This window comes from Dioscorea cayenensis, chromosome 20 (genome assembly GCF_009730915.1).
Source record: "Dioscorea cayenensis subsp. rotundata cultivar TDr96_F1 chromosome 20, TDr96_F1_v2_PseudoChromosome.rev07_lg8_w22 25.fasta, whole genome shotgun sequence".
Classification (NCBI taxonomy): Eukaryota; Viridiplantae; Streptophyta; class Magnoliopsida; order Dioscoreales; family Dioscoreaceae; genus Dioscorea; species Dioscorea cayenensis.
The window spans coordinates 21,276,495-21,282,494 of record NC_052490.1 but is presented as its reverse complement, the minus strand read 5'-3'; positions in this window follow the sequence as shown (position 1 = coordinate 21,282,494).

The window sequence follows — 6,000 nt, the reverse complement described above, 5'->3', positions numbered from 1 at the left end:
TGCGGTGTCAACTCTCCAGGATAATTTGTTGGTAACTGGGAATACTCCTCAGTGTTTGTAAATGCCTCCTCGTATAAGCCAAGTCGAATCTCGCATAAGATCTATCAAACTCGAAAGACGATAAGACCTCAAGTGTAAGCTCATGAATGACTGACTCCTTAGTGGACAATAACTACCTTCATCCACCCACTAAAATGAGATCCTCGACCTCATCTGTGAACTCATCTCACTACTGTAAATCTCTCAATATGCTCATGTCCAGGAATTGAGTCTGCCCAAACCAAAGTCTCGACAGATGCTCGGGGATAGTGAACCTCATGCTCTCGAACTCAGGGGATGACTCACGCGGCTGTTTCTCAGCTTGCTTTTTAACCGAGGTACCATAATCTGCAAAATTTGAAAGAAAATCGATCAAACCAATTAATTACGTAATGCTCCAGAAATCCACATGGTCATGTGGAATTTCCGCACGCCCGTGTGGATCTACGGGGCGTGAAAACCACACGGCCGAGCCTCAAAAATCCAAAAATACACCGTTAAATCTCTTCTAACTTCATTCTAAACATGCATAATCATTCTAATTATAGAAACAAAGCATTATTAACTAGTTTCATTGATTAAGATTAAGAATTGGCGAAGAGAACAAAACAAAAGATTGGGCTTACCGATGGGTTGAAATTGAAAACCTTGAATCGGTCGGAAAACCAAGTAAAAATCCTTCCAAATCGGCAATGCGTGGTCGGGAAACGATGTGAGAGTGCTCTCAGATGAATGGAGAATGTTAGGATGAAGAGGAACGACAATCCTTCCAAATCTTGGCATTCTATACATCCACAAGGGCGTGCAGAAATTATCCACGCCTGTGCGCTTCCCCAGGGGAGAGCCATAAGGCAGACGCACGCCCCTATGTGCTCTCGGGATAAACACTCAATCTCTATGAACGCAACCACATGAGTGTGCGGGAAATACCTACGCCCATGTGCCTGACCCATAGGGGCAGTCGCACGCCACTATGGCTTCTCTGTCCAAGCGAGAAAAATCACTAAGTATTCCGCATGGATGTGCGGAAATTCTGCACGGGCGTGGACATTCACAGGCCCAACTCACAGGGGCAAGCGCATGCCCCTGTGCCTTCTTGGGATGGAGAGAGCCCTTCTGCAGAGTTTCACACGGGCGTGCAGAAATTACCCACGCTAGTGCATTTTTCACAAGTTCACCCACAGTGGCGAGTCCACACCCCTGTGTGCAGGAAAACGGATAATTTGTACATGGATCCCTTCCAAGTCAATGCAGGATAATTTGCCAAGTCTATGCAGGAAAACACACGCCCGTGCGGAAATTACCCACGGGCGTACGAAAGTCACGAGGTCACTCACAGGGGTGAGTCCACGCCCATGTGCCTTCTCTGGATGAGCTCGCAATACAAATCCATGGGCGTATGGAAATTCAACATGCCTGTGCGTTTTCCCTGGATGCCTTAAAAACTCTGCAGGCTCTGCAAAAATTCTTTAACATGTTTTTACACACTCAAAACCTGCCCTATTATGCAAACTATACCAGCGAAAAACATGAGAGATATCTCAAACGACCAAAACTTTGCTAAATCCACATAAAAACAGACGATGAAATTAAAACCCACAATAAAATCATAGCAAAAGCATCTAAAATTCAAGACATCAACACTCAACACTTTATTCATGCAAACACTAAACTACTAACTAAGACAACAGTAAACACTTGGGTTGCCTCCCAAGAAGCGCTTGTTTTACGTCACTAACTTGACATACCTTGTCTTACCTCACTGGGGTTCATAGATGAAGGTTGCCCTCTTACCCATAGCTTGAAAGCATGATTAACAAAGTCTCTTGAAGGTAGATCAGGAGTTATCGGGCGTGGGACACCCTAGCAATGGTGTATCCAATTTGTTCGGTTCACGCACATCTCCAACAGCCTTGGAGCTTTTCCGGTGGCATCTCTTCACCCTCTTCATCTTTCGGAGCACCTTCTTCAGGATCCCCAGAGTAGACGGTACTTCTTCAGTCGAACCAAGCATCATAACTTCTCATTTTCCACCTCTTGGTCGAACAAACCCTCGTACGGGTCCGAATTCAACATTTCCTGCATGTATTCATCAACAATCTTATTAATAGTGTCTATAAAATACAAAGTATCATCAAAATCAAGAGAATGCCGCATGGCTTCAGCAAGGTGGTATGTAAGCTTGTCATCTCCATCTCTCAATGTACGCATTCAAGCACAATAAAAATAATAACAATGGAAGCATAATGTGTGTGGGAATGCAATTAAAACAATACTCCCCTGAACTCCTCATTAATCGTTTGGTGAAGTCTAACTCATGGGCTTGTTGTATGGGTTGTGAAGCTCACATGACCATGTGACAATATGACATGATCATGTCTATGACTAAAACACCATCAACATTACTCTCAAGGCCATCTGCACGTAGACAAGGGGTTCAATGAAGCTCAACAAAATAGAAAAGATGTACGAGTTCTTATAAGTAAACACATGAAGCACAAACTCGCACAAACAAAACAAAACACAAAGTTAACTAAACTCTAAAAGATAAAATAACAACTAAAAAAAATGAAAACAAAAGTAAAGGAAACTAAAGAATCATGAGTGGGATGCCTCAAGCATCGACGTCGTCTTCTGGTGTTGCCAGTGTGCCAAAAGAATGTTCCCATCCAAGGTTAATCGTATACGATCAAAACTTTTCGGTCCTTGGTGGCATACCTGCAAGAAAACTGCCAAAGAAATGCAAATTTACATGAAATGGCAAGCTGCAGAAATCCACACGGGCGCGTGGAAAATCCACTCGCCCGTGTGGCCAATTTTTGGCCTGAAAGCAGCCCACGCGGGCGCGTGAAAAAAATCACGCACCGCGTGGATCCACGCTGCGTGGATTTTCCACGCCCGCGTGGGTTTCTGGGCATTTTTCAGCCCAGCGTCGCGTGGATTTTTCCACGCCGCGTGGGCTTCTTGGGCACAATTTTCAGCCAACGCGGTCGCGTGGGCATCCCACACGACCACGTGAGAGCTAGGTTATGGCCAAAAATGCCATACCGACCCACAACGGCGCTCCAAAACTCTTATAAAAGTATTCTCAAGCATATTAAGGTGATTTCCATGAAGAACAATGCATAAGAACCAAGATATCCACATAAAGTTTGAAAAATGGAGGCATGGAGAAGGTTAGAAAAATGAGAGCGCACCGGTGTGAATTGAAGAATAAAGTATGATTAAATGGCCGGCAAAACCCTTCTAAACTTTTTAATGACCAAGGAAAAATGTTTGGGAGTGTGGGTGTGTGAGAAAGATGAAGGGATGTGTGAATGGAAATTGTGAATAGTGGTCCTCTTCATCAATTAACCCCACATGGGGGTGTGAAAACTCCACATGGGAGCATGGGTACTGTATACGAGCACGTGGAAATTCCACGCGCCCGTGTGGGCTGCAGAATTTCTGCAGGAACACATCAATAGAGATATTTGCATGAAATTAAGTCCAATTTCCCAACTAAAAACATGAATATCATCCTAAACCATGCCACACACATACATTTAAACTAAAACACCAAAAATCTTCATGAAGAACTCAACACCAATAAAAATTTAACAAAGCACACACTCATGATTTTATTACTGTAAAAAATAAAAATCTAAGCTAGAAAACAATTAAAAACTTGGGTTGCCTCCCAAGAAGCGCTTGTTTTACGTCACTAAGCTTGACGTACCTCTTCTTTACCTTATGGAGGCTTGAAAAGAGTGTGTTCTTCCCGACTAGACATTGCATAGCTACTTCCTTTAAACCAAGAGTCAACTTGCCGGGATGAAGTATTTGTTGGAGAGTCCAACCATCTTACTTTTGGCCTCCAAGGAAACAACTTGGGTTGGGAATTGTCCAAGCTTAGCACAGGTGGGTCATTGGATGGCTTCAATCTCCTACCCACATCTTCTTCCCTTCCCAAAACCTCTCTCTTGCATTGTAAGAGTTGATCAATCCTAAAGAAAGATGCTTGTTCCATTAACTTGGGGTTTGCTTCTTCTTGTGTACTTTCAACTTGAGAGGAACATGAGACAAGCAAATCCCCTTGAAAATTTCCTCGCTCACAAGCACAATCTTCAGTCACACAATCCAAAATCTCAAATTGATATTCAATTTCTTGCTTTTCATTTCCTGCCACAATGTACTCAATTTGCCCAACTTCTTCAATTGCGCTCATGGCCTCATCATGTCCCGGAGACACTTGCCTTGCTTGTTCAAATTCTTCTTTTTCCTTAGCAAGCATGTCCAAGATCTCTCCTAATTGATGCTCAATGTTTTTGATGGAGACATCGTGACAACTTAATGTGGCCTCAATATTTTGGAAACGGGCATCGGTTGCTTCAATAAATCTCGGTAACACTCTTTCCAACCGAAGTACATCTTCTTCAACTTTCTCATCCCATTGAAGTTCTTGTTGAGGTGCTTCCCATTGTTGTCCATCAATATCCCACAAGAGGTTTGGGATAGCTCCTTTGATTTGGATGATAGTTGATGCGATATGGATTGTGTTGTTGATGAACATTGATAAATTGATCAATTTTTTTCTAGTGAGAGCATCAACCTCGAAAAATATAAATTCTACAACTGGATTAATCATCATTCAAAGTTCCATGCAAGGAAAAAGTAAATAAGACAAAAATAAAAACAAAAATAGAACGGTGGAAGAAGATAGAGTGAAATAGATAAAAAAACAAAAATAAAAAAATCGATGAGAATGATGGAAGAAAAAAAGAAAGTGTGGAATAGACAAAAATAAAGAAAAAGATAAGTGGCTAGAGCAACAAAGTCCTAGCGTTCCTAATATCCTATTCCCCGGCAACGGCGCCAAAAACTTGACACGCGTCCGAATATGCGTGTAAACCGCAAGTGCACGGGTGTCGAAGTAATAATTACCCGGTGAGTGGGTAGTCGAATCCACGAGGGAGCAGGGGCTACTAGTACTAACTTCTTCTCCGCTTTCTAACCTAATGATAAATGGAAAGGTGTGGTGATCTAATGTGCGAAGAAATGAATACCGGAGACAAATATGCAAGGGTAAAATGGATGGAGATCTCAATCAGTAAAAGTGGGGTATTCGGGCAATGCTCCCCTAGGATTCAGGTATTAGGTACCGAATAAGCAAAGTGTTTCTATGATGAGTAAGTTAAGTCGTGGAAATCCAAATATAATCGGATTCGGCCTCCCAATCACCGATACTAGTCCCCTACGAGGTCCCGGTGGAGAAATCGCTCAATCTCAACACCTCACACCACATATGACTGCAAAGCACTCTAGGGATTCCAAGAGTTGTATCTGATTCCTAAAGATTGATCCAACCCTAATTCCCGGCGAAGGATCCTAACCCCCTACAAGGTCCCGGCGGAGAAATCTCTCAATCTCACGCCTCACACCAAATATGGTTGCATAGAGCTTAAGGAACGGAGATAGAATACACTCAATCGGAAGGGAGAGGGGACACTCCACTATCTCATGACTCACCCTCTCAACCCTCTTTAACCTTGAAGTTCTAACTCTAATGGAGACCTCTCTCACATCAAAGTAACAAATCATGCAAATCCAATCAACCACAAGGATTAATTAAACAAGCAAGCAATGAGAATACAAGATTAAAACTTAATCAAACTCGGATTAAATAGAAACACTAAGCAAATCCACAAAAGATGAGAATCCTAGGGTTCACAAGCCCAAATACCCTCTAGAGTTTTAGCTCTCCATGGAGCAACATACAAAACACACCATCAATGAATGAAAGTACATTAAAACCATAGAAATAAACCCCCTTATATATGAACTGATGGCCTTGATGGAGAGCTTCGACGTCTTGAAAGACCCACTCCGAAGCTAGGTTCACCGGTGGCTTCCTTGATGCTATGACGGAGGAGGAATCGATCAAAGTTGGTGACGAAGCGCCTCCAAAGCCGCAAAGACCTC